At 40.3% G+C, this 12,173-nt stretch overlaps 1 long non-coding RNA gene across 3 annotated transcripts; it reads right to left on the minus strand.

Annotated features, from left to right (window-relative positions):
• Window positions 1-2,884: 2,884 nt before the first annotated feature.
• On the minus strand, window positions 2,885-12,151 carry LOC122489957. Of its 3 annotated transcripts, none has more exons than XR_006299052.1 (4): window positions 12,037-12,151; window positions 11,717-11,767; window positions 5,947-7,653; window positions 2,885-4,517 (listed from the first exon to the last, which is right to left on the minus strand). It is a non-coding gene; the product is annotated as an uncharacterized LOC122489957 (long non-coding RNA). The 3 variants fall into 3 exon arrangements; XR_006299053.1 differs by lacking the exon at window positions 2,885-4,517 and having other exon boundaries at window positions 5,571-7,318; window positions 7,482-7,653; XR_006299051.1 differs by lacking the exon at window positions 2,885-4,517 and having other exon boundaries at window positions 5,571-7,653.
• Between the last annotated feature and the right edge of the window lie 22 nt (window positions 12,152-12,173).

Below are 12,173 nucleotides of genomic sequence, written 5' to 3' on the forward strand. Positions count from 1 at the left end.
CACATAATATTTTGTTCAGAGGGAGCCTGGGTGGCTCAGTTGGTTAAGCGTCTGACTCTTGATTTCAGCTCAAGTCATGGTCTCACGGTTTGTGGGATTGAGCCCTGAGTTGGGCTCTGTGTTGCCAGTGCAGACAAAGCCTGCTTAGGATTCTCTCTCACCCTCTCTCTTTGCCCTTCCCCTGCTTGTGTGCTTGCTCGGTCTCTCAGAATAAATAAATAAATGTTAAAAAATATATTTCATTCAGGTTATATTTTTAATATACATGAAGAGTTTCTTAATTATAATTGCTTTGTAGTCATATTTAATAATCATTTTCATTATAACTTCTGGGCCCTAATTTATTAGATCAAATTTATTTAGCATGATATCCACTCCTCACGTAAACATCTTCCAAAAGTATGTATCAACACAATCCTTCACCTTATCTAAAATTATCCTCTTGCTTATGCTATGCTAAATTACACACCCCTCTCATACTTCAGAATATTTAGAAATAACCTCCTCGAAGATAAATTCCACTTTGCACTAGCCAGTAATCATCCTGTTAATGCATGTCAATGTCTTCAGGAAAGGTTTTGGGACAAGAACTGAATGTTCATCTTATTCCCCCAGTGAGTTAGCTAGAGCTGAGCAGTGTTGATGAACAACTTCCTGGATCTCCAAACCGTGTCACAATACCTTGTTAAGGAACAACTGATGTGATAACAGTAACAGTGCTAAGGAAGAATGAGGAGGACAGGTAACATTTACTGATCATGACTCACCTTCCATTTTTATATGTGTTATCTTATTTGATCCTCAAAATGAAGACAGTATAATTATTACCTCTGTTTTAAAGATGAAGAAACTGATTCTTCAGGAGAAGAAATCTTGCTTGAAGTCACAGAACTCTTGAGGGTTATAGCCAGGATATGTTTAGTTATGACTGACCCCAGAGCTGAGCTCTTAACCATAGCAGTACACTGACATTGTATAGTCTCTGCAATATCTCTACTACCTGGTTACCCACACTCTGCTTCACCACCTGAGGCACCAAAATCCACAGTCCTCTACTCTAGACAGAAAGCTCCTTAATGGCTGGGAGCTCTTCTTATGGCCAATCAGGTCTTATCTATCCTTATAACCCCAATGTTTGGCAGGGTGCATGGTACCCTGGAGGCATTCAATAAATGTCAAGTTTAACTGAAGTGCATTACTGAAGGAAGTGAGCCCCAGAGAAGTTAATGGATTTGCCCAACATTCCACAACTAAGCATCAGAGTTGGGACTGAACCACAGGTTTTGGATTCCTGGCTCTCTTCCCCCTCCTCCACCCCATACAATATTCAATCACAAACTTCCAAGCATGTGTCTTAAGATTGTGGTACAGGAAAGAATGATCCTTCCTCTAGCTCCTCAGGTACTTTCCTTTAGGTCTTAGGGTATAAGTGAGAGAAGACGGGAAGAGATTTTGGGGGTGTGGTGGTCGTGATGGTGGTGGCATGTGTGGTTGCCCTTGGGAGAAGAATTCCTTCATTTGTAGATCTCTTAGTTATTGGCATTCCGAAAAATGTAGGCTGTAGGGAAATTCCAGGGCCTCAGGGATTTAGGACACTGGCTGGGGGTTACATTTCGTTTCCAAAAGCAAATCCTAGAAAATGGTTCTGAAGACCATTTAAATGAAGAGGAAACTATCCATTGAGTTTGCACTTAGGTTATGGGATTGAGAGAAGAGGGCTAAGTCAAATGATAAACTGGATTCTCTAATCTAACTTATTATGTTTATTTAGGAAGATTTATCAGGCAAATACAAAAACAACGAAGAAGGACATTTTATAAGAGCATCTTTCATAAAGTAGATAATGTGGGTATGGGCAAGGTAATACAGTGTCTGATACTATGTAAGCATGTACTAAATGTTAACTAGATCCTGCAACCTCCACTTATTAGCTGGTTTCTTATCTGTAACTGTTTCCTCTGTGCCTCAGTTTCCTTATCTGTCAAATGAGAGCAATAGTACCTTCCTCAAAGAGATATTATGAGAATTAAATAGATTAATATATTTAAAGTGTTATTATAATACATACATTTACTTGTTTTTTCTTTACCCTTCAACGGTGTTTCTAAGATTCGTTCATGTTGTTACTGCAGCTATATTTTACTGTGTGTGTGTGTGTTAAATATTCCTCTGGTGAATATGCCACTATTTATCCACTATTTATCCATTCTCCTGTCAGTGGATAGGGTTATTTGCAGCTTTGTGCTTTTTGTTATGTTTGGTCGACAAAATGTGAAAGACTCTCAATGGATGGAGCTGCTGGTCCCTGGGGTATGTGAATATTGGGTTTACAAAACCCCACAATGTTTCACAAAGCAATTGTATCATTTACATGCCCACCATAAGAATACCTAGTCCAACATCTGATATTGTTAAATTTCTTCATTTTTGCCATTTTCAAGGGTGTGCAAGGTTATTTCATTGTAGTTCTAATTTGCATTTCCCTACTAATGAGGATGAACATCTTTTAATATGTTTCTTGGTCATCCATGTTTTCTCTCTTATGAGATGCCTATTTATGCCTTCTGCCTGTTTCTTCTAGTCTGTCTTCTGGGAAGTGGTCACATGAAATCCTTGCTATTCCTGCCTTACAAATAATAAACATTAGTCAGCCTGCTAATCCTATCTACTTCTGATGGCGAGGACAAATAATTAGTATGATGAAATCAGAGGTTCTCAGGCCCTACAAAGGTATTGTCTCAAAAGTCTCCCTGAAGCAGGCAGTATCTAGGGAAGGAGTGAAAAAAGAGGATGTTTGTTGGATTACATTTTGCTTTGCAGATTTGGGCATGTATTGGTACTTATTAATCTGGTTACGTGATTTTTTTTTAAGAAACATCATAAAGCAGTTTATTAAACATTTATTGAGTACTTATGAGATAGGTACTATTCTAAGCACGTTACATATATTCTCAATTAATATTCACAATAATTTATGATGGTCAGGAGGTAAGATACTGCTATTTCCCAATTGGGGAAATGGAAGCCCTGAAAAATTAATGACTTGTCCAAGGTAGAATTATTACATGGTGGAAAAAGTCTTCAAATGATAGAAACAGGCTTCCCCAGCCCATGCCTTTAACCACTCAGATAACCAGAGAAGAGAGCAAGTTGGTTGGGAGTATAGCAAAGATGGAGGGAGGGCACAGTGGGTACCCAGAAGCCACAGTCGGAGACCTTATGGGCCTTTGGGGTCTATGCTGGGCAAGGATGAAAGTGAAGATGGGAGGGCAACTCAAAGAATTGAAGAAAGATCAAGAACAGAAATTACTAAGAAGTCAGGAAAGTGTCAAAGTTGCAGAGGTGTGAAGGGTCACTAGAGTTCTGGTTCTCAGAGCATGTGAGTAAACATAAAATTAGGATTTTGCCACAGGAATGAGTTGTGTTAAAGAGGAATGGAGGCAAAGGGCAATGGAATCCAGGTGCTTGAGGAGCTGTGAATCATGGGCATGAAGGCTGTCTGAGATTACAGTGGGAGTCTGGCAGCATTTGTGTGGGCCAGGTGCTGAAGCTTTCAGTGAATCTGGGGGAGTGACCTTGAGCTGGTGGATGATGATGATTACACTTCATGCTACAGCACGAGACTCAAAAGGGGGCATAAAGTGGGGAGTTTCATACAGGTAAGAATGGAATCACCTGGAACTGGCAGCTAGAAGCTAGGAGAATATCAACACTGCATCCACATACCTCTCAGCATGTTGAAAGGCAGGGGAAAAAGCAGTTTTTGTTTGTCAGGGCTCAAGGGAAGTGATGTCTTTGGGGGAAAAGCCAGGTTTCACTTGAGGCAAGAAAGTGAAGGTATGGCTCTGTGAGGATGTTGAGGCTGTAGAGAGTGCTTACGATGAAACTGTGGCTTCTGCAGTGGAAAGAGTTTCAAAGAGGTCAGCGGTGGAAAGAAGCTGGGGGAAAGAAGCATAGGCAATTTATGTACGAGTAAAGAGTTTGAGGGTAAGTAATAAGAACAGGAATGAATGGTGTAGATGAGTTATTTGGCCTTGAAGTTATAAAGAAATGCAAGTGTGGATCTGACTAAAAATTGACACTAACTTCAAGATGGTGGGGTGTGCTAATTTACATAGTAGCTGTCTTCTGTCCATTGGGGGCAACAGAAAGTACCTCTGGTCCTACTGAAGGGGTGGAGGATAGCCCCCTCTATCAACCACCAATTAAATTGATCCTGAGTAGGTTGGTTCATCTTCCTGGGTCCCATTTTATCCACTTCTAAACTAGGGACAATAATATCTACCTCTCTGCATTGTCAGAGAATCAAATTAATGTACATACAAGAAAGTGCTTTAGAAAATTAAAAAATGCCAGACAAAGGTAAGTTAGTACTACTGATTAGGGTGTTGGTTATATCAAACTTTGTTTATGCTGAATTCTTTATCAAAAATACAAAGTCCAAGTGTAACCTTGTTCCTGATAAAGTAAGAATTACTTTCAACAATTTGTTTGAAGACGTGGCTTTCAGGAAAGCACTATGGGGGAAAAAAAGCAGAAATGTTTGCATTACACCTCTACACAAATAAACAAAATAATTCATCAGGGGAATGGCTGGAATCAAAGTTGTTGTAAGAAGGGATTTTTTTTTTTCTTTTGTCATCCTTTCCACTACAAATGACTTACACAGTTTCCATTTAAGAACAACAATTCAGGACTTTCCTTCAAGCACTTTAGCAAAGCTCAAACAGCCGCAAGTTGGGACTCTGGGCCACTTGCCAATATTTATTCAAAGAGAGTTTTAAGTAAGGCAGCCCAGTAACCAGAAACTGGAAATTTCTCTCCTTTCCCACAGATAAGCACTCCTCCCTCCCCTTCCTTTGCCTGACACGTCACTCATTCCAACAGATGGAGGCCAGTTCACATCTAATATTTAGTACCAGGCAATAGCCATTTTAGCCTGAAATATTTCCTTTTATACTGCTTTTCTTAGGGAAGGAGAAATGTGTTCATGCTTGTTTTCCTCTTACCTTCAGAAAAATCAAATTTTCTTAGGGCACCTGGGTGGCTCAGTCAGTTGAGTGTCTGATTTTGGCTCAGTCATGATCTTGTGGGTCCTGGGTTCAAGCCCCGCATCAGGCTTTGCACTGACACCATGGAGCCTGCTTTGGATTCTCTGTGTCCCTCTCTCTCTGCCCCTCAGTCATTCACACTCATGCGCTCTCTAGCTTTCAAAAATAAATATTTTTTAAAAATTAAAAGAAAAGAAAAATCAAATATTCTTGAGACACTGGTGAAATAGCAAAAAGTTATCTCCATTTACAAAATAGAAGCCAGGGAAGGTCTTTGTATTTATGTTTAGGAAATTTCTATTTAGGATGTGGAGAAGGGTGTCTACTGTGGAGACACAGTGTGAGATTAAGATAAATCCACCCACACACTTTCCCTACCTCACTGAAAAGGGAAGAGACACACTATACTGTATCCGACGTATAGTTGTACCAGTTCTATAGTCCATCTCTGCCAAAAATACGAAAATTTGCCTGAAAATGTCCTGTACTTTCTGATATCGGGGTTGAGCAACTCAAAAATTTATGGAATGAGATGTTTATTTATTAAACAGAATGATTAAAGGGAATGAAGTTCATCTGGAATCCTAAATTTTAAAAAAATCTGTAAAGATATTTTCCTTGTGGTAAATATAATATATTTTCATTGTTGAAGATGTAAAAAATGCACATAAACAAAATCAAGGAAAAACATCAAACCATAACTTATCCATCCAGAGATCACAGTGCAAATATATTGGTATATATCCTTTTCGCATTTTCTTACAAATCCATATGTCTATATAACAGGGACTCATACGAGACGTAACATCGTGTAACCTACTGAGCATGTGCATGTGTCAAAGTACTCTGGTGCAGAGCACAGGTTCCCATCAAGCTGCTTGAGTTGGGGTCTCACCTCTGTCATTGATTAATGGGATGACACTGGGCAAGTTTCTTAATCATCCTGCCTATGGGATTGGAGGTTTTGAGCAGAGGAGTCACAGAATCTAGAAGTGGAAGGATCAGAATGCCATCAGCCAAGGTCAGAGGTCTGTGAATAAGAGGTTTATAGCAGGGTTATCAGCAGCAGTTCAATCTATTGGACACCCAAATGGAAATACCAAGTATGCAGTTGGATTGTGATTTGAAGAAAAGGATGAATAAAGTTAGAAATGTGGGAGTCATGGCATATAGATGTTTCAAGCTTTGAGACTGGATAAGATCAAGGAAGTGAATGCAGATAGAGAAGAAGAGCAAGGAGTAAAATCTGGGCACTCCAAGACCAGGGGTTTAGAGAAGATGTACAAGGAAAGAAACTTCTAACTGTAATAAAGGTGGAGTTAATTAATCGGGAAAGGGTGGTGGGTTGATGTAGCTTCCTCAGATGGTGAGGAATGGAGACACCCGAGTAGATGCACTTAAATGATGTGTATTTGAGTTGGCAACAGCCACTCTGCTCCTGTACTCAGAACTCCAGCATCTCTGCTTCTCTGATCCTTACCAGTGTAGCTGTGTCTTTGGCATTCTTTCAGTACCTTCTTTTTTCTTCCTGTGAATAATCTGTTTGGTCTGTTCACATTTGCTCCCTTTACTTCATTTACTACCATTCTCTCTCAAACCCACTAGAATGAGGCTTCTTCCCCAACCCCAGCAGTAAAACTGCTTTTCTCAGCTTTACAAGAACTTCCACTCAACTGCCAGTCCTCTTTGTATCCTATCAGCAGGCTTTGACAGAGCTCATCACCCCCTCTTATCCAAAATCATCTTTGCTTTACCTCCAGCACACCACTTACTCCAGGGCCACTCTTTCTCAGTCATGGTTGATTATTTCTCACTTTTCTGATTTCTAAATTGCCAGAGTGCCCCTGGCTCAGTCCTCTGAACTTTTCTCTACTTATACTTACTCCTTTGGTGATCTCTTCTAACTTCAGGAATGTAAATATTACATGCTAAAGATTCTAAAATTCATATATGCAGCCTGGATTTCTCTCCTGATCTTCAGATTCATACATCCAACTACCTGGTGACATTGCCACTTAAATGTCAAATAGGCATCTGCAGTGTACTGTATTATTATTTGAAATATTTTTTGCCTTCTTCTTTTTACAGTCCTAGGATTATACTTAACCTTGATGTCAGAGTTGGCCACGTGACTTACTTTGATCAATGACATATGAGTAGAAGTGACTTGTGCCAGCCTGAGAAGAAGCCTTAAGGGCCATGATGTGGCTCCACTGTGCTCTTTCTTCCCTCTGTTCTAAAATCAGAACCATCTCTGCTCCTTCAGCCTGGGTCATGGGATGAAGTCAGCACAGCCAGAGTCAACATGCAGCAGACACACAGGTGAGCAAGAAATAAACTTTTTTGTTTTAAGGCACTAAGATTTTTGGAGTTGTTTACTGCAACAAACTTACTCTAAAGAGCCTGATATAGCAACTCAAATTCATATACCCAGAACTGAATTCCAAGGCTTCCTTGCTCCCAAGCCTGCTCTTGCAGAGTTCTCCATTTCAGTAAATATCAGCTTCGACCTTCCAGTTCTTGGACTAAGAACCTGGGAGTTGTCCTTGATTACACTTGGTATCTATACTCCACATGCAGATCCTGAGGATACTTCGATGAACTAAAAACAGGCAAAAATGATAAAAATTCCTGAGAATTTTTGAGATTACATTCAAAGAGGATGAAACAGACAATAATAATATATAATAATATTAAATATTTAAATATTTAAATATAAATATCTAGAAGGTAATGGGCAGGATGGAAATGACAGAAAAAGGGAAAGGGAGAATTAGGGGGTGAGAATGAGGGGTAGGTTGCCAAGGTGGTCAGAATTGACTTCATTAGGGAAGAAACATTTGAGCAAAGACTTGAAAAAGGTGAGAGGAGAAATCTGCACTGCCAGTAGTAGAAAGGAGTGTGTTCTGGGCAGAGGGACAACCATTGTGCCTAGATGTGGGTGCATGCCTGGCTGGCATAAGTAACAACAAGGAGTCCAGTGTGGCTGGAGTAGAGTAAGCAATGGAAATGGTGGTGGTAGCTGATGTCAGAATGTGAGGAAGTGGGCAGGTGGCTTATTATGTTGAGACTTATGGATCCTCATAAGTAGGTACTTTGGCTTTTACTCTCAGTGGGATATAGAACCATTGAAGGATGTGGAACAGAGGAGTGACACGATCTGATTCACATTTTAAAAGAGTCACTCTGGCTGTTGTGTTAAGACTACACAGTAAAGGGGGCAGGAAGAAGGTTCGAAGTAGGGAGACCATATAGGTTATTGAATAATTTACATAAGAGGTGATGGTAGCTCAGCCAAGGTTGACAGTAGTGATGACATCAGATTCTGGATGTACTTTAAATTTCCTGATGGATTGGATATGGAGTTAAAGGGAAGCATCAGATATGATGTCAAAATTTTTTTCCTCAGTAGATGGCAGAATGGAGTTTTCCCTCAAGTAAGATGGTAGCAGATTTGGAAAGGAAAGAGCTTTCCCCATAGCCTAGTTTCAGACATGTTTATAATATATGTTATACATGTGCATAAGGTAGTTGAATAGGCAGTTGGCTACCCAAGTCTGGAGTTGAGGAAAGAGGTCTGTACTAGAGATTTAAATTTGGGAGTCACTGGCATACATGTGTTCACAACCACAGACGCGAGATTACCAAGGGGGTGAGCATAGCCAAAAAGAAGAACCTTAGTAAATATGTACAGCTTTTTGTATGTCAGGGGGAGAGAAAGGGAGGGAGGGGAAAATGGGGGAGAGGAAACAATGTTACAAAAGTCTAATTCAGTTTCTATGTTAAATAGGAGCACTGAACCTTCTATATTTAAATGCAAGTAAATCATATGATCCCTTACCATCACTACCTATTTATTGGTAATGACTTTTAAGAGTCATTTATTGAGAGTTTTGTGCCAGGCTTCCAGGCTTTAGTTCTCAAAATAATGTTTGCATTAAACATTATTATCCTCATTTTATAGATGAAGAAAGCCTTGACACAGAAAGATAAATAACTTAGCCTACATCTTCACAGATGGTAAGTTGTAGAATTTTCTGACTCCAGAGCATGATTGAAGCAAGGCTGCTACTAGCCCATATGGTGCCCTTGTGAAATCAAAAACACTCCATTTCCACAAGTAAAATGTAGTTATTGTCACAAAACCCAAATGGCTGATTCCCAGGGGGGCTAACCAGAGCACCAACTGGTAGCAGCTCTGTGTGCACACAACTGCCTATGCTTTTGCGTGATCCCACACCAAGACTTCAGACAAGTTTTAAATAGTTTGTGTTGCTTCTCCCACTTCCATGGCAGACACCTCTATCAAGCTCAAAGTTGGAGAATGGGAAGGGAGTCTTCAAAATTGCCAGGTAGGGGAGGGACCAATCACAGGTGTCACTAAGACAGGACAGGTGCACCTTGTGCAGGTATGTGCCAGTGTGCAGGTGAATGGTCTCCTGAGTGTGTGTGTGGTCATATGCACCCAATGTGGGTTTAAAAAAAATTTTTTTAAATGTTTTTATTTATTTTTGAAGGAGAGAGAGAGACAGAGTACGAGTGGGGGAAGGAGCAGACGGAGAGGGAGACACAGAATTTGAAGCAGGCTCCAGTCTAAGCTGTCAGCACAGAGGCCTATGCGGGGCTCGAACCCACAAACTGTGAGATCATGACCTGAGCCGAAGCCAGATGCTCAACCGACTGAGCCACCCAGGCGCCCCCCAATGTGGGTTTTTGTAGGAGCCAGCTCTCCACTGCTCTGGAACTCTTAGGCCTGCCTGTGATTTTAGAGGATATTTATCTATGATGCAAATTAACACATTTGCATTTATGGTACGCTTGTACAGTGTGCAATCTGAACACTTCCATGCAGCAACCTTATTCCTAGACACTTTTATTCATTAGACAATTGTTAAGTGTCTACCTACAAGCAAAGGGCTATAGGAGGCACTACAGTAGATTCAGACACTTGTTCTTTTTATCAAGGAACATAATTTCTAGTAAGAAAAAAGATATCTACATAAATAGTATACAATACAAAGTGTTTAGTTCTACAAGAGAAGTATTGAAAAACTGCTATGTGAATTCACAAGAGGAAGTACTTATTTTCAGTTTGGTTAATTTAAAAAAAAATGTCATGAAGGAGGTAGTGTAGCAGGATTCTCACACAGGGAGTCGTGACACTAAGGCTTTTCTTTCCAGGAAGCAACTTTATTCCTGCCAGCACCACTCAGTTGGGTTTGTACCCAAAGAACTGAGCCCCGAATGCCATGTGGCATAGTTTTTTATATATTTTTTACTTCTTGGTTTCCCGTATATGGTAACACACAAACATGCAGCCTGATTAAGTGGTCTCATGTTACAAGGTTGTGAGGCATGCTGTCACGTAGGCATATATATAGCCAGGTTGCCTTGAGGTTTTTTTTGTTTTTTTTGTTTTTTCTTTCCTTAGGGAGGGGACCACAGTAGCTACCACAGTAGCATTTGAGGAATGGATTGGAAAGTGGATGTGCAGAGATGGAAACTAAGATATTTCAGAGGGAAAAGTGTGGATAAAAACAAAGTGATGTGAAAGTGTATATCAAAGTGTATATTACAGTGCATGAAAATAGTGGATACTTAAGTAAGGCAAAGTAGTGCATCAATTCTGAACTTTGCCATGGACTCCCGAGAGAGGCTAGGAAGCTATTATAGTGGTCCCCCAAACCATTGGAAAACTGCAAAAGGAATGAAAAATATCTTGAACACATGTGTACAACTACTTAAAAATATATATATATTTTTTAAGTTTACTTATTTTTGAGAGAGAGAGTGAGCAGGAGAAAAGCAGAGAGAGAGGGGGAGAGAGAATCCCAAGCAGGCTCTGTAGAGCCCCATGGGGGTCTTGAACCCACCAACCGTGATTTTCTGATGTGAGCTGAAATCAAGATTCAGAGGCTTAACTGACTGAGCCACCCAGGTACCCCTAAATGTCTTCAAATAATACAACAGAAATCATTCAAAAACGACTGCATTCACAATAGGGCTTTGTTATTACGTATTTTCTAAGCCAACAAATAACAAGGTTACTATAACAAGCTAGTCTAAGAAATTTTTCAGTGTGAATAAAGGAGTTCTGTGTTCAAAAGGTTGGTGGGGGCACCTGGGTGGCTCAGTCGGTTCAGCATCCAGCTTCAGATCAGGTCATGGTCTCTCCGATCGTGAATTCAAGCCCCACGTCAGGCTCTGTGCTGACAGCTCAGAGTCAGGAGACTGCTTCGGATTCTGTATCTCCCTCTCTCTCTCCGCCCCTTCCCAGCTCACTCTCTTTCTCTCTCAAAAATAAATAAACATTAAAAAATTAAAAATAAATTCTGGTGGATTCCTGAGTTATACCAACTTTTATCATAGTGGTCTAAACCAACCTTGTTTATTTTAACAATTAGAGAAATATATGGCACATTTTAGACGTTCAGTAAATGCCAAGTATTACAAAATGAAAAGCTTAGGTCAAATCAGAGTCCACCCTGAGTATCAAATTAACAAATTGGGGCTTTTGGGGGGGGGGGCGCGATAATTACTGAGTAACAGGAGAATGGAGGAGGGAAACTAATTAGAGGGTTACTGTAGCATGAAAGCATGAAGCAGGAGCAATGAATTTCTGGACTATTACAGACTATAAACTACAAGACTCCACATTTATTTACCTGTGTATTGAGGAATGTGAAATAAAAGCCGCTATTTTGATCTAGCTGGTGCTGTAAACAACAAAAAAGTAGACAGAGATGAAGTTCAGTTTTGGATATTCTGAGCTTTACCAAACCATCGTGGCTGAAAATGCACACACGAAAGAAAAGATCAAACATAATCTATGTTGAAAAGCAAGCTCTAGAAATTGTGCTCATTCGTTTAAAACGTACGAAATTTTTAACACTTTTTTCTTTCTCTCTCTCTCTTTTTTTTTTTCTTTTTTTCTTCAAAATAAAGCGAACTTCCACCTTCGGAAAATAAAGTCCAACGTACCCACCAAGTTCCTTTTGGCCAGACGTGAGGGCGCGCAGCTGACGTCATCGCGACGGTGCGCGCTCCTGCGTCTCGAAGGACGTGTTGCGTCTTTACCAATGAGACGCAGGGGGCGGGGCGACTCCCGTAGCCACCAACGGC

Source organism: Prionailurus bengalensis, chromosome B2, assembly GCF_016509475.1.
Source record: "Prionailurus bengalensis isolate Pbe53 chromosome B2, Fcat_Pben_1.1_paternal_pri, whole genome shotgun sequence".
NCBI lineage: Eukaryota > Metazoa > Chordata > Mammalia > Carnivora > Felidae > Prionailurus > Prionailurus bengalensis.